The sequence below is a fragment of the Pseudophryne corroboree genome (assembly GCF_028390025.1).
Source record: "Pseudophryne corroboree isolate aPseCor3 chromosome 3 unlocalized genomic scaffold, aPseCor3.hap2 SUPER_3_unloc_7, whole genome shotgun sequence".
NCBI classification, from domain to species: domain Eukaryota; kingdom Metazoa; phylum Chordata; class Amphibia; order Anura; family Myobatrachidae; genus Pseudophryne; species Pseudophryne corroboree.
The window spans coordinates 2,579,235-2,603,480 of record NW_026967563.1 but is presented as its reverse complement, the minus strand read 5'-3'; the positions used below and the strand labels follow the sequence as shown (position 1 = coordinate 2,603,480).

At 44.7% G+C, this 24,246-nt stretch overlaps 1 protein-coding gene and 2 pseudogenes across 1 annotated transcript in view; 2 read left to right on the top strand and 1 right to left on the bottom strand.

The window, feature by feature from the left end:
• The window catches only part of LOC134984645 (uncharacterized), a 475,458-nt gene that overhangs the window by 74,302 nt on the left and 376,910 nt on the right, over positions 1-24,246 (top strand). The gene's annotated exons all lie outside the window — the stretch shown is intronic.
• Positions 15,704-15,821, bottom strand: LOC134984659 (5S ribosomal RNA; annotated as a pseudogene).
• Positions 16,442-16,559, top strand: LOC134984647 (5S ribosomal RNA; annotated as a pseudogene).

Genomic DNA, 24,246 nt, shown 5'->3' with positions numbered 1-24,246 from the left:
CATTATTATACTTCCGTGATGCATATTACACATTATTACACACCGTAATGCCCATTACACATTATTCTACATCCGTAATGCCCATTACACATTATTATTCATCCGTAATGCCCATTAAATATTATTACACACCATAATGCCCATTACACATTATGACACACTGTAATGCCCATTACACATTATGCCACACACCATAAAGCCCATTACACATTTCTTCACCGTAAAACACATGACACATTATGCCATACACCGTAATGCCCATTACACATTATACCACACAGCATAATGCCCATTACACATTATGCCACACACTGTAATACCCATTTCACATTATTACCGTAATACCTATTACACATTATTATACACTGTAATGCCCATTACAAATTATTACACATCATAATGCCCATTACACATTATTATACATACGTAATGCACATTGCACTTTACACACCTAATACCCTTTACACATTATTATACATACTTAATGCACATTACACATTATTACACACCGTAATGCCCATTACACATTATTATACATCCATCCTGCACTTTACACATTATTACATACTGTCATGTCCATTACACATTATTACACACCATATTGCCCATTACACATTATCCATCCGTAATGGCCATTACACATTATTATAAACTGTAATGCCCTTTACACAATATTATACATCAGTAATGCACATTATTATAAACCGTAATGCCCACTACACATAATTATACATCTGTAATGCCCATTACACACCGTAATGTCCAATACACATTACACACCGTAATGCCCAGTACATATTATTACACACACCGTAATGCCCATTACACATTATGCTATAAACCATAATGCCCATTACACATTAGTACACACCAAAATGCCCTTTACACATAATTATACATCCGTAATGCCCATTACACATTATTACACATCCGTATAGCACATTACACATTTTTCTACATCAGTAATGCCCATTATACTCTGTAATGCTCATTACACATTATTATACATCCGTAATGCCCAATACACATTATTACACATCCGTATAGCCCATTACACCTTATTGTACATCTGTAATGCCCATTATACTCTGTAATGCCCATTACACATTATGCTACACACTGTAATGCCCATTACACATTATTATACACTTGTAATGTCCATTACACATTATTACACACCATAATGCCAATGACACATTATTACTCACCGAAATGCATTATTACTCACCGAAATGCATATTGCACTTTATGCTACACACCGTAATGCCCATTACACATTATTACACAATGAAATGCACACTACACATGCTACACACTGTAATGCCCATTACACATAGGGGGTAATTCTGAGTTGATCGCAGCAGGTATTTTGTAAGCAGGTGGGCAAAACCATTTGCACTGCAGGTGTGGCAGATATAACATGTGCAGAAAGAGTTAGATTTGGGTGGGGTGAGTTCACTCTGCAATCTAAATTGCAGTGTAAAAATAAAGCAGCCAGTATTTACCCTGCACAGAAACAAAATAACCCACCCAAATCTAACTCTCTCTGCACATGTTACATCTGCCCACCCCTGCAGTGCACATGGTTTTGCCCAACTGCTAAAAAAATTCCTGCTGCGATCAACTTGGAATTACCCCCATTATACCAAATAGCATAATGCCCATTACACATTATTACACATCATAATGCCCATTGCACATCATGCCACACAGCGTAAAGCCCATTACATATTATTATACATCCGTACTGCACATTACACATTTTTACACACCATAATGCCCATTACACATTATTATACCTCCATAATGCCTATTACACATTATTACAAACCGTAATGCACTTTACACATTATTATATATCCGTAATGCCCATTACACATTATAACAAACCGTAATGCCTTTTACACATTATTAGACATCCGTAACGCCCATTACACATTATTATATATCCATAATGCCCATTATACACCGTATTGCCCATTACAAATTATGCTACAAATTGTATTGCCCATTACACATTATTGTACATCCATAATGCACATTACACATTATTACACACCATAATGCCCTTTACACATAAACATATATTTGTAATACCCATTACACATTATTACACACTGTAATGCCAATTACACATTAGATTAGCTGAAGGCTGCATAAGCCTAATGCCATATAAGAGCCCAACTTTTGGTGATTGGTTGTTTGATGACTAAGCAGTTGCTAGGCAGGTCATATTTCCGGTATTTTTTCCTATAGGATTAGAGGGTTGTCCATCAAGCTTTAAGGGGTTGGCCTTATGTTCGTATATAGGGCAGGATCATGTGCCTCAGACTTCCTCTTGCCATTTATTGTACGGCCCAGGAAGGCTGAGTATACTGCTACAGTTTATTTGTACTGTTTCCAATTGTTTAGTTATATTTTCTGTACTGTCTTCCTCCCTTGTTTTACCTTCAATTATTCATTTGTGGTTGCTTCCGCTGCCCATCATGCCGCGTCCACGCCGCTCTGCTCCCCCCTCCCGCTGCCTTGTGGAGGACGTGGGCACCCCTCGCTCCCGCTCCCGTAGTGCGGCCCCCCGGAGGTTGCTTCCGGCAGCGGCAGGCCCGCGGCAGGGTCGGGCCGCGGCAGCCCGCTCCCCTGCCAGCGAGGTTCGTACGGCTAGCGGCCGCTCTGCATGTGCCGCCGGGATGCGCGGCTCAGCCGGGATGCGGTCACTGGTGCCCCCGGCGGCCTTGGTGCGCCGAGCGGCTCCCTCGCCCGGCGCGCTGGTCAGCGCTGTGTCTCCCCTTTCCTCACCGCCTACGGTCCTGAGTGGCGGCGTGGGTGCCCCCGGGGTGCCGGGCGGCCGTGGCGGGGCTGCTGGGGGAGAGGGGGGCTTGTTATACAAGAAGGGCCAGGGAGTGTGGGGCAGCAGGGTCCTGTGCCCGTTGTACAATGGACTGCGGCGGTTGCGGAGGGGCCCCTCCCTACAGGGGGGCCTTTTTTGCCTGCACATAGGGTTGGGGATGGGGTGACTGGGGCGGGCCCTGGGGATTTCAGAGCGGGGAGTATGGCTGGGAATGCCACAGCGCCCGCCCCTTCTACATTTTCGGGGCGGGGGTTCCCGGGTGGGGATCCCACGGCGGGAGCCTTTTTACTGGCCTCCCGGTCACCCGTTGCATATCTTCTAGCGTTGGCGTCCCCGGGCGTTGGGCTCCAGGCACCCCCTACGGCGCCCCAGTCATCCATCGCGGCGGCGTTCCACCTGCCCGGCCCTCCTCTTTCGTTTGCCGCACCTCACAGGTTTGCTGGGGGTCAGTTTTTCCCCGGTGACCTTCCCTGGCCTCTGGCGCAGGCGTTTCCCGCGTCTTCTGGAGCGCCTTTCATAGGCCTCCCGGTGCCGTCCTCCCCGCAATTTTCACCGTATTTTGCCAGCTCGGCTGTCGGCGTCCAGCCCACGTGGTCGGTCAGCGCCCCCCCTCCCTGCCTTTGCGGGCTCGCATGCCGGGTTGTCCCCGGCTGGGGTGAAACCGTTGGCACACTTTTTGCTGCGCACCCTGCGCTTACTCAGTTCCATCCGGTTTCGTCTGGATTTTCATTTCACCTCCTGCATGGCGGCCTGCTTACACCATTGGTGGCGCTACGGGGGCCGGGTCTGCCTTCCCCCCACGCCTTTTCATACCCCTAAGTTGGGGGTCCTCCCCCACCGCTTCCCGTTGGCCCCCCTCCGCAGAGTGACTGGGCTTTGCCCCCTCCCCCGCCTGTTACCCCCATTGCTGTTGATGCGCTGCTTTCTCCTGCGCCTGTTGTCCCCTCTGTTTCTTCCTCGCAGGTGCTGGCTGGTTCCGGGTCTTCGTTGTGGAGGGGCTGGGGGTCGGAGAGGGCCGCGGCACCGACGGGGGAAGTTCCGCCGCCACCGGAGTCAGGTGCAATGGACGATGCTGTTCCGGTTCCTTCAGGCACTGGTGAGCACGCTATTACTTCACACTGTTCGTCTAGCTCTTTTTCCTCCTCGTCTAGCAGTGTTTCTTCAGGTTCTCCGCGGCGCCCGTGTAAACTAGCTAGACTTATCGCGCGGCGCATGGCGAAGGAATCGCGAAAGGTGATAGCGCCGGTGTCGGCAGTTCCCCCTGAACCCCCCCGTTATACGAAGATGGTGCATTGCGCCAACATGGCAGTTACCCACGGGGTTCGTAAGCGGATGTGAGAAAAAATTAGGAAGGGGAAGTGCGTTGACATCTTTACCCTTTCGGATGATATGCGGCAGGGTTTTGACGCAGCTAAGAAACTGGGGGGCATTGGGGAGAGTGCTTTCTGCAATTTTCACCAGTGGTTGCGGGGGTTCTTGGTTTTTAAGGCTTGCTGCACAGAATCGCGGCCCGCTGAGTATTCCAATTTGGTCAAATACCTGTTTTTGGTGCATGACATATACTTAAAATCCAAAGGTTCTGCTTGGCGGGATTACGACGAGAAATTCCGTCATAATCATGATGGTAACCCCATTCTGCCTGCGGGTTTTAAGGATGTCAAGGTGTGGTTGGAGGTCACACAGCAGTTTAAGCCCACTCCGGACGCCGTGGTCAAGAAGCCCGTGGCGGCCGGGGTTTTGGGCTCCTGCTCGGTGGGGAAAGGATAGTGTTTTGCCTACAACGAGGAAAATGCACCAGGGGAGTAAATTGTCGTTTTCGACACTCGTGTAAGTTGTACGGGGTCACCCGGCCAAAGACTGCACCTCGGTGGCGAGCTGTAAGCCCTCCGCTCCAGCCGAGGCCGGGGGGAGTTGGCAAGTAAGGCCTTCTCCCCGATTCGAGTTCCCAAATTGCGGCGCTGGCTGAGTTTATACCCCGACAAGTCGGCAGCGTCGTTCCTTTTGGAGGGATTTCGGCATGGTTTTCGTCGGCCCATTTCGGATTCGGTGCACGTGGTGGCGCGCCAGAATTTGAGGTCGGCTCGCGAATTCCCACAGGAGGTCCGGCGGAAAGTGGATGCGGAGATCGGCTTGGGGCATATGTGTGGGCCCTACGCCTTTCCCCCTATGCCCTCCTTGTGCATCTCCCCCATTGGGGTGGTGCCCAAGAAGGCCCGGGCAAGTTTCGCCTGATACAGCACTTGTCGCATACTTTGGGCATTTCGGTTAATGACTCCATTCCTCAGGCCGTGTGCAGGGTGCGTTATCAGTCTTTTGATGTTGCTCTGCGCTTGGTGCGGTACTGTGGTTCGGGGGGCCTGTTGGCGAAATTGGACGTGGAGTCGGATTTTCGGCTACTTCCCCTGCATCCAGATTCCCTGCGGTTTCTGGGTTTCAAACTGGGGGTCGAGTTTTATGTGGATCGGTGTCTCCCATGGGCTGTTCGGTCTCCTGCGCCTATTTTGAGAGATTTTGCACGTTTTTGCACTGGTGCGTCCAGGCCGCCTCCGGCCAACTCGGGGTGGCTCACTACCTGGACGATTTTCTCTTTATGCGCCCAGGGGGCAGTTCGATCTGTGGAGATATTCTGTCGGTGGCTAGGTCCTTGTTCAAAAGTTTGGGGGTTCCCGTCGCGCAGGACAAGTGTGAGGGCTCCTGCACTTGTCTTAGCTATTTAGGAATTTAAATAGACACGGTGGCGGGTTGATGTCGCCTCCCCGAGGATAAAGTGTGTAAGCTGTTGGGTTTAATTCACGATTGTTTAGGCAAGCGCAGGGTTCGTTCAACTTTGCGTGCCAGATTATCCCCATGGGTAGGGTTTTCTGTCGCAAACTGGAACGGGCCACGGCGTGGGATGGTACGGCAGCATCACACCGTGTACCTTTCCCGCGAGATCAGGGATGATTTGCGGATTTGGGTTTCGTTCCTGGTGTCCTTCAACAGGGAGGTTTTGTGGCCTCCCCCTTGTTGTTCCAGCAGTTGGCTCCAGTTGTTCACGGATGCCTTGGACAGTCAGGGCTTCGGGGCATTTTTTGCCAGGATTTCTTGAGTTGTGGGCCAACTTGGGGTTGGTCCTCTCCTCAGGCCTCAGGCTTTGCGGCTTCTACGGCATCTAGTGTTAGTTTTCTTGCGGCGCAATAGTAATTTCAGGGCCCGTCATGTTCCCGGAATCGACAAAGGAATTGCGGATGCATTGTCTCGGTTCCAATTTGATAAGTTCCGGGCGTTGGTTCTGGGAGCGGCAGCGGAGGGTTTACCGTGCCCACCTTCTGTCTGGCAGATTGTCGAATCGGGTTAGCTGCTCTGGCCAGGTGTGCGTTGGCTCCTTCCACGCTCAGGGCGTATGATGCGGCCTGACGTGATTGGTCGGCATTTCAAAGTAGGTACGATGTGGCAGGTGAGTCCCCGGCTGGCGTTTTGATAGCCTTTGTTTGGGAACATTATCAAAAGGGTAGGTCAAAAGCGCCCATGTCTTCTGCCCTTGCGAGCATTTCCTTTCACTCTCAGCTCCACGGGATGATGGACCCCACTGGGTCTTTTGTCATTTCCAGAGCACTTAAAGAATAGGCTAGGATGCGACCAGCGCCCGCGGACTTCCGTAGACCCGTGACGTTGCAGCTTCTAACGGAGTTGCTGGGTGTGCTGCCTCGAATTGCGACCTCGGAGTTCGAGGTGGCCCTGTTTAGTTGTGCATATGCCCTAGCTTTCTTTGGGGCTTTCCGAGTGAGCGAGTTAGTGGCGTTCAGCAAGTCATCTCGTGAGTCGGGTATGCTTTACGAGAATGTACGCCTGCAGGATGGCCTGTTGCTCTGTAGGATTGTGCGGTCCAAGACAGATCAAACAGGTCGGGGTCGCTGGGTGTCCTTGGAGGCCCAGGAGGAAGCGAGTGTTTGCCCGCTGCGGTTGGCGCAGGAGTATCTCCGGTTGAGGCCTTCGGAGGGCGACCAGTTGCTGGTGCACGCGCACGCTGGCCCGCTGATGAAGTTTCAATTTGCTACTGTGTCTAAGAAATGTTTGGAGGCGTTGGGCTTGCGCGGGGCGCACTTCGGTACCCATTCCTTTCGGATTGGGGTGGCTACCCATGCAGCGGCTACGGGTTCATCCCCGGCGGCTATTCGGGAGCTGGGCCATTGGAAGTCCGCCTCCTATAAGTCTCATGTCCGTTTTGATAAGATGTAGGTGCGCCTGTTGCACTAACCCAAAAACGTGTTTACTCGTTGGTTTTTGAACGCTTACCGTTCAGGAATCGAGGGTGTGAAGTGAATTTTTAAATTTTCCTCCGAGGGGGCCTAATTTCAATTGGCTGTTCTCTTAAGGTCCACGGGAGGTTTTTTGAGTTTTCTCCTTCACTTGGGTTATTTCTGTTTATTGCATTATATATGTTTTGTTTTGTGTTCACATTTCTGATGTTAGGGTGTTTTTCTTTTTCAGCTGTTGTTGATTTTGGGGCGGCGAGGCATCTCATGGCACTTAGGGCAGCTGATGTTTTTGGGTCCAGGGAGTTGCGTTGGTTAGGTGTCAGGGGCATGCTGTGGGGTGATTTGTTGCGGCTCCTTTTTCACCGTGAGCGCCGCTGGGGTCGCCCCAGTTGTATTATCCTGCAAATAGGTGGGAATGATTTGGGCCGAGTTAAGGGCATAGATTTAATTTTGTCCATTAAGGCGGATTTGGTGGCAATTCGTTGTCACTGGCCGGGAGTCCGTATTGTGTGGTCGGAGATAGTTCCGCGTTTTCATTGGCGTGGTGCGGTGCGTTTCTCGGCTCTGGAGAAGGCTCGCAAGAAGGTGAACTCAGCAGTGTCTCTGTTTGTTAGGGCCATAGGTGGAGTAGCTATCAGGCATCCTTTACTTGTGCTGCGTAATCGGCAGTTCTACAAGGAGGATGGGGTTCATCTTTCTCCGGACGGAGTGCAGGTTTTCCTGGAGGATGTTTTTGGTCCTTTTCGTTAGGGCTCTTTAGTTTGTTCTTAGTTTGTTATTATTTGCTGGTTCGGATGGCGGTGGCGGTTTTGTAAACCTTTGGTGGCAGGAAGTCGCTACCAACCAGCGGTCAAACAGGCATAAGTGGTCGTCTTAGATTAGCTGAAGGCTGCATAAGCCTGAGGCCATATAAGAGCCCAACTTTTGGTGATTGGTTGTTTGATGACTAAGCAGTTGCTAGGCAGATCATATTTCCGGTGGTTTTTCCTATAGGATTAGAGGGTTGTCCATCAAGCTTTAAAGGGTTGGCCTTATGTTAGTATATAGGGCAGGATCATGTGCCTCAGACTTCCTCTTGCCACTTATTGTATGCACTCCCGCCCTCCCTGATTACATTTACTTTGTTTTGTTCCTTCAGTTGGCTATTGAAAGCCAGATTGGCGGGAAGTCACTACCAACCAGCGGTCAAACAGGCATAAGTGGTCATTGTGGAGCACCCTCTTTAGAAGGACGGCAGGTGTGTCCTTCTCTTGCAGTTGGACATTTAGACGTTCCCATGCGGGAACCGAACATTTGCCAGAGAAAAGAGTGGTGAGGCCAGCACAATGCGGGTTATGCAGGAAGGAGGCAAGGTTTGGGTACTCCCCTCCATGGTTTGTTGGTTTTCATCTAGGTGACTGGAGCTGGTGTCTGGTAGCGACTTTCCTTTGCTATCCTCCAATTTAAATTTAACTCTACAATCTAAATTAATTCCAATTCAATTACAATTATAGTTTAAAGAGTTGGTCAGCAATCAATAAATATCGTCTGACCTTTAACTCCAGCTACCGTGTCCGTGTCTTTATTTCAGTGTGCGTGTTGTTTTATTTTAGTGATAAGCTAGCTTAAGAAAGGTTTATGTAGTCACAATAAAGTTATGGGCGCCTTACTACACATCTTTAATGCCCGTTACACATTATTCTACAATCCTTAGTGCACATTACACATTATTATATGTCCGTAATGCCCATTACACATTATTACACACCGTAATGCCTATTACACATTATTACACATCCTTAATGCCTTTTACACATTATTATACATCTGTAATGCACATTACACATTATTACACACCATATTGCCAATTACACATTACACACCGTAATGTTCATTACACATTATTATAAAGCCGTAATTCCCATAAGACATTATTATATACACCGTAATGCCCAATACACATTACACACCGTAATGTCCAGTACTTATTATTACACACACCATAATGCCCATTACACTTAATTATACATTCATAATGCCCATTACACATTATTACACACCAAAATGCCCGTTACACTTAATTATACATCCGTATTTCCTATTACACATTATTACCGATCTGAAATGCCCATTACACATTATTCTACATCTGTAATGCCTATTTTACTCAGTAATGCCCATTACACATTATGCTACACACCGTAATGCCCATTACACATTATTATACACCATAATGCCTATTACATAATATACCACACACCGCAATGCTCTTTACACATTATTACACACTGTAATGTCCATTACACATTATGATACAAACTGTAATGCCCGTTAAACATTACTACACATCCATAATGTCCATTACACATTACACACCATAATTCCCAGTACATATTATTACACACACCGTAATGCCCATTACACATTATGCTACAAAACTGTAATGCCCATTACACATTATTATACATCCGTAATGCACATTACACATTATTACACACCAAAATGCCCATTACACATAATAATACATCCATAATGCCCATTGCACATTATTACACACCATAATGCCCATTATACTCAATAATGCCCATTACACATTATGCTACACACCGTAATGCCTATTACACATTATTAAACATCCGTAATGTCCATTACACATTATTACACACCGTAATGCCATTACACATTATTACACACTGAAATGCACATTGCACATTATGCTATACACTGTAATGCCCATTACACATTATTATACATCTGTAATGCCCATTACACATTGTTACACACTGTAATGCGCATTACACACTGTAATGCCCATTACACATTACTGGACACTAAAATGCACATTACACATTATACTGCACACCGTAATGCCCATTGCACATTATTATACATATGTAATGCCCATTACACATTGTTACACACTGTAATGCTCATTACACACCGTAATGCCCATTGCACATTATACCAAACAGCGTAATGCCCATTACACATTATGCCACACACCGTCGTGTCCATTACACATTATTATACATCCGTACTGCACATTAGACATTATTACACACTGTCATGTCCATTACACATTATCACACACCGTATTGCCCATTACACATTATCCATCCGTAATGCCCATTACACATTATTATAAACTGTAATGCCCTTTACACATTATTATACATCCGTAATGCACATAACACATTATTACAAACCGTAATGCCCATTACACATATTTATACATCCATAATGCTCATTACACACCGTAATGCCCATTACACATTATGCTACAAAACCGTAATGCCCATTATACATTATTATACATCCGTAATGCACATTACACTTTATTACACATCATAGTGCCCTTTACACATAATTATACATCCGTAATGCCCATTACACATTATTACACATACGTAATGCCCATTAGACATTATTTTACATCCGGAATGCCCATTAAACATTATGCCACAAACCACAATGCCCATTACATAATATTATACGTCTGTAACGCACATGACATATTAATACACACCATAATGCCCTTTACACATAATTATAAATCCGTAATGCCCATTACACATTATTACATACCGTAATGCCCATTACACATTATTTTACATCCATAATGCCCATGATAAAGCTAATTATTTATCTTGAACCTAAGCTATATACTTACAACATACGCAATAGACGCACGAGGTGCCATAATGGTACGCACTTAGCGTAGCAGACGCTAGGCCGTGGTCGAGACGCACGAGCGGCACATTCGCTCACGGCTTACGCTTGGTATCGAGCACGCTATAGGCGGCCCGAGTACCGTAATGCTACGCTATGAGCGTAGCGGACGCTGTACCGCAAGAGCGGGATACGAGCGGCGCTGACGCTCACTGATCTACACACAGACAACCTTGTAACAACACACTGTAAGGGTATGCTTATACTGTAGACCTTAGTACTGTAATACTACCACAATGAAACGCTGATTAACCCAGATAATATGAAAGCTGTTTGAGCGATTGAGACGCTCAGAAACCCTTTATACTAACTAGTGAAACACACACTCCTTGCTAAGGTTCCAACACCTTTACTGACGATATTTAGTACGTAAGAAAAGGGAAAAACAAAAACAGTTCATACACTACAGACCTGACATTAATACCTAAACACAATAACTAAGCAGAAATACAAACATTAGCAAACGATTGCAAATACAAATAAACAGAAAGAGGATAAATGGCAAACACTTATAATATAAGTTAGCTACAAAAGAACAATTGCATACATACAGAGTAACGAAATGGCCACAGAGAAAAACTTACACACGTGGGAATGAATTGCAGGCGCAATCTGGAAACCAGCTCCAAGTTAATCAATGATGAAAACCTTTGTTGAGAGAAGTGAGTGAGCTGGCCCAGGCTGGCTGCCTTATATTTACAGCCTACATTCACAATACAATGGTCCTTACAATCTCATTGTTCATTGGACACAGGAATGTCTCTTTGCACTATAACAAAAGGTCATAGGTGGGTTCGTACGGGTGGGATGTGTCTCTCTCCAACTGCTCAGGTGGGAGGCATCCTCTGGATCCCCCCTGCATGTGTAATGAACTGCAAATACTGTAAATGTCCATAAACTACTTTTACATATAACTATACGCTGGAGCGACCGATCTCTTCCTAACCAACACCGGAATGTTTCTAATAAAATACTCTTCAGTTAGGTACCAGACACCGCTGTTCAACCTTTGTCAGACCCTTTGTATCATGTAAAGAGGAATTCCCAAGTCCCTGAAACCGTTTAAACTAAACAAACTTACTGACATTGTTAAGGGGAATATTATCTATAAAACACACTATGTAGGTTAATTATACTATAAACGAGTCGCCCGCTACAAGCCCATAAACTCTACCGTAAATACGCATGTCATGCGCGTAATCGCCGGAGCGAGTGTACGCAATTTGCGGACATGTGCACGCACAGCAGACTGCATGCACGAGCAGTGGGCGTGCGCATTGGGGTTAGTATATGGCAATGTGAATAACGATATTTTTCGACTTTGACACCCATTACACATTATTACACACTGTAATTCCTATTACACATTATTATACATCCGTAATGCACATTACACATTATTACACACCATAATGCCCATTACACATGATTATACATCCGTCATGCCCATTACACATTATTACACATCCGTAATGCACATTACACATTATTACACACCGTAATGCCCATTACACATAATTATACATCCGTCATGCCCATTACACATTATTACACATCCGTAATGCACATTACACATTATTACACACCGTAATGCCCTTTACAGATTATTATAAATACGTAATGCCCCTTAGACATTATTACACACTGTAACGCCCTTTTCACATTATTATAAATACATAATGCCCCTTAGACATTATTACACACCGTAACGCCCTTTACACATTATTATAAATACATAATGCCCCTTAGACATTATTACACACCGTAACGCCCTTTACACATTATTATAAATACATAATGCCCCTTACACATTATTACACACCGTAATGCCTGATATAGATAAGTGAATACAAAATGGAAGCTGGATGTCAGTTAGTCTATTGTTCATAAAATAAACTGTTGCTTTAAAAGTGATTTTTTTTATATGTTTGCAGAAACTGACTTTAGTGAAAACAAGAAGTACGGCAGCTGCGCAGTGTGTCATGAGACTGTGGTTAGCTAGTGTTCTGCAGAATAGGCAATTGTATTTTGCAGAATAAAGATAATTAAAAGTAGGTGAAAGGTAAAATTTATTTTGATATTAAACAGTCATAATTACAAGATGTTGAGCTAATTAATTGGAGATCCTCCCTAAGGGGAGTTTTTAAATTAATAATATACTCTGATAAATGAATTGTGATTGGTCTATGTAAATGATTGGCCTGTTAATTGGATTGGATCATGTAACGCTGTAATTAGAAGTATATAAGATGAAATTATTGTGTCAATGGGCAGTTCATGATATTCTTTTATCATGAGCCCTGTGAATTTTCCAGTGCAATAAATCTACCAAAGAGACTTCAATTATTTTGAACAGCAAAATAATTTTGGAGGCCACCACCGAGATCAATCCAACATTGACACATGAAGAAGGAAGGTGTACTGGTGCTGGGGTACCTGGATCAACCGTGGCCACGGGTAAGAGCTGTTATCTTACTTCTGCTCCATGTGTCCCTGCCTCAGCCTGCTGCCTTTGTGTGTTATTGTTGGTTTGTAACTCTTTGAAGTCTTTTTGGAGATTGTGAGTATGGAACCAAATTGAATTTAACTGCATTTTATTAAATGGCAGTGTAAAAATAAAGCAGCCAGTATTTACCCTGCACAGAACAATATAACCCACCCAAATCTAACTCTCTCTGCACATGTTACATCTACCTCCCCTGCACTGTACATGGTTTTGCCCATCTGCTAACAAATTTGCTGCTACAATCAACTCTGAATTACCCCCTAAGTACATCAGCAGGTGAAAACATTACTGGTTAGCCTTAGTGATGAGCGGTTTCAGTTCCTCGGAATCTGAACCCCCCGAACTACACCAATTTTACACGGTTCCGAGGCAGACTCGGATCCTCCCGCCTTGCTCGGTTAACCCGAGCGAGCCCAAACATCATCATCCCGCTGTCAGATTCTCGCGAATTCGTATTCTATCTAAGGAGCCATGCGTCACCGCCATTTTCACTCGTGCATTGGAGATGATAGGGAGAGGACGTGGCTGCATTCTCTCAGTTTCTGTGCTCAGTGTGCTGCAAATATCTGTGCTCAGTGTGCTGCAAATGTCTGTGCTCAGTGTGCTGCAAATATCTGTGCTCAGTGTGCTGGAAATATCTGTGCTCAGTGTGCTGCAAATATCTGTGCTCAGTGTGCTGCAAATATCTGTGCTCATTGTGCTTAAAATATCTACGTTCTCTGTCTGAAAAACGCTCCATATCTGTGCTGCATTGTAGTATATAGTAGGAGGACAGTGCAGAATTTTGCTGCCCAGTGACCACCAGTATTATATAGCAGTACAGTACAGTAGTCCACTGCTTACCTACCTCTGTGTCGTCAACTATACGATCCATCCATACCTGTGGTGCATTTTAGTTGTGCGCAGTATATATAGTAGGAGGACAGTGCAGAATTTTGCTGACCACCAGTATATAATATATAGCAGTACGGTGCAGTAGGCCACTGCTCTACCTACCTCTGTGTCATCAAGTATACTATCCATCCATACCTGTGGTGCATTTCAGTTGTGCGCAGTATATATAGTAGGAAGACAGTGCAGAGTTTTGCTGACCACCAGTATATAATAAACAGCAGTACGGTACAGTAGGCCACTGCTCTACCTACCTCTGTGTCATCAAGTATACTATCCATCCATACCTGTGGTGCTTTTTAGTTGTGCACAGTATATATAGTAGGAGGACAGTGCAGAATTTTGCTGACCACCAGTATATAATATATAGCAGTACGGTACAGTAGGCCACTGCTCTACCTACCTCTGTGTCGTCAAGTATACTATCCATCCATATCTGTGGTGCATTATAGTTGTGCACAGTATATATAGTAGGAGGACAGTGCAGAATTTTGCTGACCACCTGTATATAATATATAGCAGTACAATACAGTAGGCCACTGCTCTACCTACCTCTGTGTCGTCAAGTATACTATCCATCCATACCTGTGGTGCATTTTAGTTGTGTGCAGTATATATAGTAGGAGGACAGTGCAGAATTTTGCTGACCACCAGTATATAATATATAGCAGTACGGTACAGAAGGCCACTGCTCTACCTACCTCTGTGTTGTCAAGTATTCTATCCATCCATACCTGTGGTGCATTTTAGTTGTGCGCAGTATATATAGTAGGAGGACAGTGCAGAATTTTGCTGACCACCAGTATATAATATATAGCAGTACGGTACAGTAGGCCACTGCTCTACCTACCTGTGTCCTCAATTATACTATCCATCCATACCTGTGGTGCATTTTAGTTGTGCGCAGTATATATAGTAGGAAGACAGTGCAGAATTTTGCTGACCACCAGTATATAATATACAGCAGTACGGTACAGTAGGCCACTGCTCTACCTACCTCTGTGTCGTCAAGTATACTATCCATCCATACCTGTGGTGCTTTTTAGTTGTAATACAATAAAAAGGAGAGGAAAGACAAAAAACCCTTGTTTGGGAGCACTCATTAGTAACGATCGAAATGTGAGTAGTGAAAGGAAATGAAATAAAACTTAACCTTTATTTCTTGAAAATAAAAAGATATATATACCTAAAGTAATATCTATAATAGAAGAGCTTGTTGACTAATGAAAAAACTTGGTGACCTTTTTAACATATGAGGTACAAGATGGTTGAAGAGGGTGAAAATATCGAAGGACAATGATGTGTTAAATATCTATATATATATATGTGATATATGTGTGGATGCCATGTGGCACCAAATGGCATTAAAGGCATCCCAAAGGAACATCACTGAGCATGCCCAAAATATAGGTATAACTGGTAGCGTAGTTGTAATGTGAAACTCGAGATTGGAGTACCAAAAAGGTGAGAGAAAGAATGTTGGAATAAGTCGAAGGTTTCATTTGGGAAAGAGGCCCACTGCACCTGGTATTCTCAGGAGGTTTCCCTTCCGGATACTGACCAGGCCATGCCTGCTTAGCTTCCGAGATCGGACAGGATCGGGCGTATTCAGGGTAGTATGGCCGTGGGCCATTTGTTGGAATGAAAGTAAATGAAATGAAAAGAAAGGTCACTGCTGCTATCTGTACCGTACATAAATCAGAGGAAAATTGATTCAATAGGTTTTTCCAGAAGCAAAAGTGTGGAGAATGGGTATTTTTCTTGAAAAAGGGCCCACTGCACCTGGTATTCTCAGGAGGTTCCCCTTCCTGATACTAAACAGGCCATGCCTGCTTAGCTTCCGAGATCGGACAAGATCGGGCGTGTTCAGGGTACTAACAACCAATTTGACCCAGCTCCAACATGCTCAACACATAAAGTTTTTCTCTTCCATATCAAAAGCCAGCTAGCACCCATCTGCAATATCCATTTTCACCATTTCTCAATACCTCACACAATCACCAATACACACCCTTTCTCACCCCTTTTTCCACCAGCAGACACACTTACACACATATCTTCACAATCTTTCCCACACACAAATTGTTTTTCTCCTTTCAATCTCTTTTCATTCCCTTGTGCCTCTTTCTCAACATCTCTCTGCCACAAACACACACTCCTATCTGGAAATACCATTTCAGATCAATTTCTTTCATTATATGTGAAGTACAGAAAGCAGAGTGTGGTTTTCCCATTACCCTCCCAACATTGGCCCACGGCCATACTACCCTGAACACGCCCGATCTTGTCCGATCTCGGAAGCTAAGCAGGCATGGCCTGTTTAGTATCAGGAAGGGAAACCTCCTGAGAATACCAGGTGCAGTGGGCCTCTTTCCCAAATGAAACCTTCGACTTATTCCAACATTCTTTCTCTTATCTTTTTGGTACTCTAATCTCGAGTTTCACATTACAACTACGCTACCAGTTATACCTATATTTTGGGCATGATCAGTGATGTTCCTTTGGGATGCCTTTAATGCCGTTTGGTGCCACATGGCATCCACACATATATCACATATATATATATAGATATTTAACACATCATTGTCCTTCGATATTTTCACCCTCTCCAACCATCTTGTATGTTAAAAAGGTCACCAAGTTTTTTCATTAGTCAACAAGCTCTTCTATTATAGATATTACTTTAGGTATATATATCTTTTTATTTTCAAGAAATAAAGGTTAAGTTTTATTTCATTTCCTTTCACTACTCACATTTCGATCGTTACTAATGAGTGCTCCCAAACAAGGGTTTTTTGTCTTTCCTCTCCTTTTTATTGTAGTCTAACCTACAAAATTCCTGGGAGCACCGCCAATCATTAGCAGTTTAAGAATTATTCATTAACTGCACATATATTGTTTTTTTCATTTATTCCTTATACTTTAGTATTATTGTCAGACTAGTGCGGTTCCACACTAAATACTTTCTAGCTTTTTAGTTGTACACAGTATATATAGTAGGAGGACAGTGCAGAATTTTGCTGACCACCAGTATATAATATATAGCAGTACGGTACAGTAGGCCACAGCTCTACCTACCTCGGTGTCGTCAAGTATACTATCCATCCATATCTGTGGTGCATTATAGTTGTGCACAGTATATATAGTAGGAGGACAGTGCAGAATTTTGCTGACCACCTGTATATAATAAATAGCAGTACAATACAGTAGGCCACTGCTCTATCTACCTCTGTGTCGTCAAGTATACTATCCATCCATACCTGTGGTGCATTTTAGTTGTGTGCAGTATATATAGTAGGAGGACAGTGCAGAATTTTGCTGACCACCAGTATATAATATATAGCAGTACGGTACAGAAGGCCACTGCTCTCCCTACCTCTGTGTTGTCAAGTATTCTATCCATCCATACCTGTGGTGCATTTTAGTTGCGTGCAGTATATATAGTAGGAGGACAGTGCAGAATTTTCCTGACCACCAGTATATAATATATAGCAGTACGGTACAGAAGGCCACTGCTCTACCTACCTCTGTGTCATCAAGTATACTATCCGTCCATACCTGTGGTGCATTTTAGTTGTGCGCAGTATATATAGTAGGACAGTGCAGAATTTTGCTGACTACCAGTATATAATATGTAGCAGTACGGTACAGTAGGCCACTGCTCTACCTACCTGTGTTGTCAAGTATACTATCCATCCATACCTGTGGTGCATTTAAGTTGTGCGCAGTATATATAGAGGACAGTGCAGAATTTTGCTGATCACAGTATATAATATATAGCAGTACGGTACAGTAGGCCACTGCTCTACCTGCCTCTGTGTCATCAAGTATACTATTTATCCATACCTGTGGTGCATTTTAGTTGTGCACAGTATATATAATAGGAGAACAGTGCAGAATTTTGCTGACCACCAGTATATAATATATAGCAGTACGGTACAGTAGGCCACTGCTCTACCTACCTGTGTCGTCAATTATACTATACATCCATACCTGTGGTGCTTTTTAGTTGTGCGCAGTATATATAGTAGGAGGATAGTGCAGAATTTTCCTGACCACCAGTATATAATATATAGCAGTACGGTACAGTAGTCCACTGCTCTACCTACCTCTGTGTCGTCAAGTATACAATCCATCCATACCTGTGGTGCATTTTAGTTGTGCGCAGTATATATAGTAGGAGGACAGTGCAGAATTTTGCTGACCACCAGCGTATAATATATAGCAGTACGGAACAGTAGGCCACTGCTCCACCTACCTCTGTGTCGTCAAGTATACTATCCATCCATACCTGTGGTGCATTTTAGTTGTGTGCAATATACATAGTAGGAGGAGAGTGCAGAATTTTGCTGACCACCAGTATATAATATATAGCAGTACGGTACAGTAGGCCACTGCTCTACCTACCTCTGTGTTGTCAAGTATACTATCCATCCATACCTGTGGTGCATTTTAGTTGTGCGCAGTATATATAGTAGGAGGACAGTGCAGAATTTTGTTGATCACAGTATATAATATATAGCAGTACGGTACAGTAGGCCAGTGTTCTACCTGCCTCTGTGTCGTCAAGTATACTCTCCACCCATACCTGTGGTGCATTTTAGTTGTGCGCAGTATATATAGTAGGACAGTGCAGAGTTTTGCTGACCACCAATATATAATATATAGCAGTACGGTACAGTAGGCCACTGCTCTACCTACCTCTGTGTTGTCAAGTATTCTATCCATCCATACCTGTGGTGCATTTTAGTTGTGCGCAGTATATATAGTAGGAAGACAGTGCAGAATTTTGCTGACCACCAGTATATAATATATAGCAGTACGGTACAGTAGGCCACTGCTCTACCTACCTCTGTGTTGTCAAGTATACTATCCATCCATACCTGTGGTGCATTTTAGTTGTGCGCAGTATATATAGTAGGAGGACAGTGCAGAATTTTGCTGACAACCATTATACAATATATAGCAGTACGGTACAGTAGGCCACTGCTCTACCTACCTCGGTGTCGTCAAGTATACTAGCCATCCATACCTGTGGTGCATTTTAGTTGTGCGCAGTATATATAGTAGGAGGACAGTGCAGAATTTTGTTGATCACAGTATATAATATATAGCAGTACGGTACAGTAGGCCAGTGTTCTACCTGCCTCTGTGTCGTCAAGTATACTCTCCATCCATACCTGTGGTGCATTTTAGTTGTGCGCAGTATATATAGTAGGACAGTGCAGAATTTTGCTGACCACCAGTATATAATATATAGCAGTATGGTACAGTAGGCCACTGCTCTACCTACCTCTGTGTCATCAAGTATACTATCCATCCATACCTGTGGTGCATTTTAGTTGAGCACAGTATATATAGTAGGAGGACAGTGCAGGATTTTGCTGACCACCAGTATATAATATATAGCAGTACGGTACAGTAGGCCACTGCTCTACCTACCTCTGTGTCGTCAAGTATACTATCCATCCATACCTGTGGTGCATTTTAGTTGTGCGCAGTATATATAGTAGGACAGTGCAGAATTTTGCTGACCACCAGTATATAATATATAGTAGTACGGTACAGTAGGCCATTGCTATTGATATATTACTGGCATATAATTCCACACTTTAAAAAATGAAGAACAAAAATGTGGAGGGTAAAATAGGGAAAGATCAAGATCCACTTCCACCTCCTGTTGAAGCTGCTGCCACTAGTCATGGCCGAGATGATGAAATGCCATCAATGTCGTCTGCCAAGGCCGATGCCCAATGTCATAGTAGAGAGCATGTAAAATCCAAAAAACAAAAGTTCAGTAAAATGACCCAAAAATCAAAATAAAAAGCGTCTGATGAGAAGCGTAAACTTGCCAATATACCATTTACGACACGGAGTGGCACGGAACAGCTGAGGCCCTGGCCTATGTTCATGGCTAGTGGTTCATATTCACATGAGGATGGAAGCACTCATCCTCCCGCTAGAAAAATGAAGACCTAAACTGGCAAAAGCACAGCAAAGAACTGTGCATTCTTCTAAATCACAAATCACCAAGGAGAGTCCAATTATGTCGGTTGCGATGCCTGACCTTCCCAACACTGGACGGGAAGAGCTTGTGCCTTTCACCATTTGCACGCCCCCTGCAAGTGCTGGAAGGAGCACCCGCAGTCCAGTTTCTGATAGTCAAATTGAAGATGTCACTGTTGAAGTACACCAGGATGAGGATATGGGTGTTGCTAGCGCTGAGGAGGAAATTGACAAGGAGGATTCTGATGGTGAGGTGGTTTTTTTAAGTCAGGCACCCGGGGAGACACCTGTTGTCCGTGGGACGAATATGACAATTGACATGCCTGGTCAAATTACAAAAAAAAAAATCACCTCGTCGGTGTGGGATTATTTTAACAGAAATGCGGACAACATTTGTCAAGCCGTGTGTTGCCTTTGTCAAGCTGTAATAAGTAGGGGTAAGGACGTTAACCCCCTAGGAACATCCTCCCTTATATGTCACCAGGAGCGCATTCATCCGAAGTCATTGACAAGTTCAAAAAGTTTGGGTGACAGCGGAAGCAGTCCACTGACCACTAAATCCCTTCCTCTTGTAACCAAGCTCCTGCAAACCACACCACCAACTTCCTCAGTGTCAATTTCCTCCTTAGACAGGAACGCCAATAGTCCTGCAGGCCATGTCACTGGCAAGTCTGACGAGTACTCTCCTGACTAGGATTCCTCCGATGGATCCTTGAGTGTAACGCATACTGCTGCTGGTGCTGCTGTTGTTGCTGCTGGGAGTCGATCATCATCCCAGAGGGGAAGTCAGGAGGACACTTGTACTACTTCCAGTAAGCAATTGACTGTCCAACAGTCCTTTGCGAGGAAGATGAAATATCACAGCCTGGGTGGTGAGAAACGTGTTTCCGGTTTCCACCGTTAATTCAGAGGCAACTAGAGACTTGATTGAGGTACTGTGTCCCCGGTACCAAATACCATCTAGGTTCCATTTCTCTAGGCAGGCAATACCGAAAATGTACACAGACGTCAGAAAAAGAGTCACCAGTGTCCTAAAAAATGCAGTTGTACCCAATATCCACTTAACCACAGACATGTGGACAAGTGGAGCAGGGCAGACTCAGGACTATATGACTGTGACAGCCCACTGGGTAGATGTATTGCCTCCCGCAGCCAGAACAGCAGCAGTGGCACCAGTAGCAGCATCTCGCAAATGCCAACTCGTTCCTAGGTAGGCTACGCTTTGTATCACCGCTTTCCATAAGAGGCACACAGCTGACAACCTCTTATGGAAACTGAGGAACATCATCGCAGAATGGCTTACCCCAATTGGACTCTCCTTGGGATTTGTGACGTCGGACAACGCCACCAATATTGTGCGTGCATTATATCTGGGCAAATTCCAGCACGTCCCATGTTTTGCACATACATTGAATTTGGTGGTGCAGCATTATTTAAAAAATGACAGGGGCGTGCAAGAGATGCCGTCGGTGGCCAAAGAATTTGCGTGCCACTTTCGGCATTCAGCCACCGTGTGCCGAAGACTGGAGCACCAGCAAACAGTCCTGAATCTGCCCTACCATCATCTGAAGCAAGAGGTGGTAACGAGGTGGAATTCAACCCTCTATATGCTTCAGAGGATGGAGGAGCAGCAAAAGGCCATTCAAGCCTATACATCTGCCTACGATATAGGCAAAGGAGGGGGAATGCACCTGACTCAAGCGCAGTGGAGAATGATTTCAACGTTGTGCAAGGTTCTGCAACCCTTTGAACTTGCCACACGTGAAGTCAGTTCAGACACTGCCTGCCTGAGTCAGGTCATTCCCCTCATCAGGCTTTTGCAGAAGAAGCTGGAGACATTGAAGGAGGAGCTAAAACAGCAATTCCGCTAGGCATGTGGGACCTGTGGATGGAGCCCTTAATTTGCTTAACCAGGATTCACGGGTGGTCAATCTGTTGAAATCAGAGCACTACATTTTGGCCACCGTGCTCGATCCTAGATTTAAAACCTACGTTGTATCTCTCTTTCCGGCAGACACAAGTCTGCAGAGGTTCAAAGACCTGCTGGTGAGAAAATTGTCAAGTCAAGCGGAACGTGACCTGTCAACAGCTCCTCCTTCACATTCTCCCGCAACTGAGGGCTGCGAGGAAAAGGCTAAGAATTCCGAGCCCACCCGCTGATGGTGATGCAGGGCAGTCTGGAGCGAGTGCTGACATCTGGTCCGGACTGAAGGACCTGCCAACGATTGCTGACATGTCGTCTACTGTCACTGCATATGATTCTGTCACCACTGAAAGAATGGTGGAGGATTATATGAGTGACCGCATCCAAGTAGGCACGTCAGACAGTCCGTATGTATACTGGCAGGAAAAAGAGGCAATTTGGAGGCCCTTGCAGAAACTGGCTTTATTTTACCTAAGTTGCCCCCCCTCCAGTGTGTACTCCGAAAGAGTGTTTAGTGCAGCCGCTCACCTTGTCAGCAATCGGCGTACGAGGTTACTTCCAGAAAATGTGGAGAAGATGATGTTCATCAAAATTAATTATAATGAATTCCTCCGTGGAGACATTCACCAGCAATTGCCTCCAGAAAGTACACAGGAACTTGATATGGTGGATTCCAGTGGGGATGAATTAATAATCTGTGAGGAGGGGGATGTACACAGTGAAAGGGGTGAGGAATCGGAGGATAATGATGAGGTGGACATCTTGCCTCTGTAGAGCCAGTTTGTGCAAGGAGAGATTGATTGCTTCTTTTTTGGTGGGGGCCCAAACCAACCCGTCATTTCAGTCACAGTTGTGTGGCAGACCCTGTCGCTGAAATGATGGGTTTGTTAAAGTGTGCATGTCCTGTTTATACAACATAAGGGTGGGTGGGAGGGCCAAAGGACAATTCCATCTTGCACCTCTTTTTTCTTTAATTTTTCTTTGCATCATGTGCTGTTTGGGGACTATTTTTTTGAAGTGCCATCCTGCCTGACACTGCAGTGCCACTCCTAGATGAGCCAGGTGTTTGTGTCTGCCACTTGGGTCGCTTAGCTTAATCATCCAGCGACCTCAGTGCAAATTTTAGGACTAAAAATAATATTGTGAGGTGTGAGGTGTTCAGAATAGACTGAAACTGAGTGGAAATGATGGTTATTGAGGTTAATAATACTATGGGATCAAAGTGACTCCCAAATTCTATGATTTAAGCTGTTTTTGAGGGTTTTTTGTAAAAAAACACCAGAATCCAAAACACACCCGAATCCGACAAAAAAATTTCAGGGAGGTTTTGCCAAAACGTGTCCGAATCCAAAACACGGCCGCCGAACCGAATCCAAAACCAAAACACAAAACCCGAAAAAGTTCCGGTGCACATCACTAATATTACAGGTTGATTATCCCTTATACAAAATGCTTGGTACCAGGGGGTATATTTACTAAGGTCCCGATTTTGACTGAGATGCCGTTTTTTCTTCAAAGTGTCATCTCGGTCATTTACTAAACTCAAATCACGGCAGTGATGAGGGCATTCATATTTTTTTGGAAGTCCAAGAAGAAAAATACGAATGAATACACCATCGGTCAAATACGCCAGCAAATTAGCAGAACTCGGTCATTTACTAAAAAGTGCAAATCTCAAAAGAGCCAAACACTGCAGTGAAAAATTACAAATCGTAAAAAAGTGCTAAAAAAAAGCAGACCTGCTTTTTTGAGCCGTGATTGGATAGGCATGCACGGATCCATGAGATCCGTGCATGTATATCAGTGGGAAGGGGTGGGAAAGTGTTATTTTTCACACAAAAAATTGCGTGGGGTCCCCCCTCCTAAGCATAACCAGCCTCAGGCTCTTTCTGGTTGCAGAAATATGGGGAAAAAAGGACAGGGGTTCCCCCATATTTAAGCAACCAGCATCGGGCTCTGCGCCTGGTCCTGGTTCAAAAAATACGGGGGACAAAAAACGTAGGGGTCTCCCGTATTTTTGAAACCAGCACCGGGCTCCACTAGCTGGACAGATAATGCCACAGCCGGGGGTCACTTTTATACAGTGCCCTGCGGCCGTGGTATCAAATATCCAACTAGTCAGCCC